The sequence below is a fragment of the Notechis scutatus genome, chromosome 5 (genome assembly GCF_049901735.1).
Source record: "Notechis scutatus isolate UNSWTSFEM ecotype Mainland chromosome 5, rNotScu1.2, whole genome shotgun sequence".
NCBI lineage: Eukaryota > Metazoa > Chordata > Lepidosauria > Squamata > Elapidae > Notechis > Notechis scutatus.
In genome coordinates, this window is record NC_142013.1 from 97993827 (window position 1) to 97995473 (window position 1647).

General features: G+C 34.8%; 1 pseudogene; it reads right to left on the bottom strand.

The window, feature by feature from the left end:
- Positions 1–625: 625 nt before the first annotated feature.
- Positions 626–1435, bottom strand: LOC148130590 (signal recognition particle 19 kDa protein-like; annotated as a pseudogene).
- Positions 1436–1647: the final 212 nt, after the last annotated feature.

A 1647-nucleotide genomic window follows, 5' to 3' on the forward strand; every position in this document is an offset into this window, starting at 1 on the left:
TTGAAAGCCGCAGCAGCTTTGCAAACTCATTACTACCTTCCTTGCCTGGACCCAGATCAAAGCGAATCAGATCACATCTATATCAAAACAATTTTTTAAAAGTTAGATTGGAAGTTTATTCAAGACAATGTCCTATTTTCCTCCCTCTTCCACTTCCTGTTCCCTTATTGGTGCCTACTTGTGGCACCATTGTTATTCACTATAAAAATTAAGAGTGAAATTCTACCTTTTTAATTCTTTTTTAAAATTCAAATATATGTTTAATGTAATAAAGAAAAATTGTTTCAGAAGCCCAAGATCACAGTGACAATGTTTTTCATTGTAAAATTATTAAGTGAAAATGTATCCAAGGCAAAAACAAACAGCTTTGCATTCATTTGTACATATAATTCAATATATTAAAATGTTCTTTTTCCATATGTTTTAATTACTAGAAGAGGATTTTCTGGCTATGTTCCCAAATGGTTCAACCATAATTTTATGCAAAATGAAACTCATTCTAATTAAAAAAAACTACCACAAAATAGCTTTGCATGTTCTCATTGGTCTGTTCAACTGTCATTTGAAGTCATTATTCTTCTGTAACCATATTCATTTGAACATGTAGCATGAGTCCATGTCAAATTCATTTCTTCTTTTTTCCTTTATTTTTTTTGCCACCTTCTTCTTGCTGTAGATTTGGGTCAATGCCTTCCATTTTTGTGTCTTTGTTTTCAGTTTGGGAATTGTTTCTGCTGCATCACTGCCTTACATGTTGGAAACTGAGGCTGACATAGATCACCAACTTCCTGTTTCAGCTGAATGCGAACTCTACCCCTATATTGCGCATCATGGTTCCATTCCCTAGAATACATTTTGTTTTTCTCCAAAAGCACAAACAACTGCTGCACAAACATCTTTGATTCCTGCAGATGTAGGATTTTCAATAGCCTTGTCAAGAGCTATTCTTCTTTCTTCTGCTATTGTCTTCTTGTTATTTATATAGGCTGGATATATGTAGAGTTGTAATTGCAGGAATATTATTATCTTGATGGCAAACCTCAGGTAATGAATGTTTGCAAAGCAAATACAACAGGCAAACAAAGTCACTAATGTAAAGGAGGATTAGAGAGAGGAAGTAAACATATGTTAGACTTTAACTAGAGATAATTAATTGTGTTAATTACTATGCTAAACAGTAACGAAAGTTAAGCAATAACCAAAGTTAACCAATGTTAGAGAATTACTAAAAATATGTATAAATGCAAGACTAGACTCCAATAAAGTTCATCATGATTCATTTGATCATGATCAAACACCTCGACTGCCTCATCATTACAACAGATATATACAGATAAACCAAGATTTATCGGAGGGTAAAGAGGGTGCAACCCAAGCCATGGCCTCCGCATTGGCAGGCGGCAGTGGCTTTTCATGACTCAGCCATTCACCGGCCATGGCGGTGTTTTTTAATTCTTATGAGCTGTGGAATGCTTACAGATTTCGCTTGCTAATTATAGATCATAGAGCTTTAATTTCTGTATCATTGTTTCCCCCCCTTTTTGGAGGGTGAGTGGGGAGATGTTGCACTGTAATGTATTATTGCATGAACATATTCCATTTAGACAATATTTCTGCAAGTTGCATAGCTGATAATAACCCTACCAA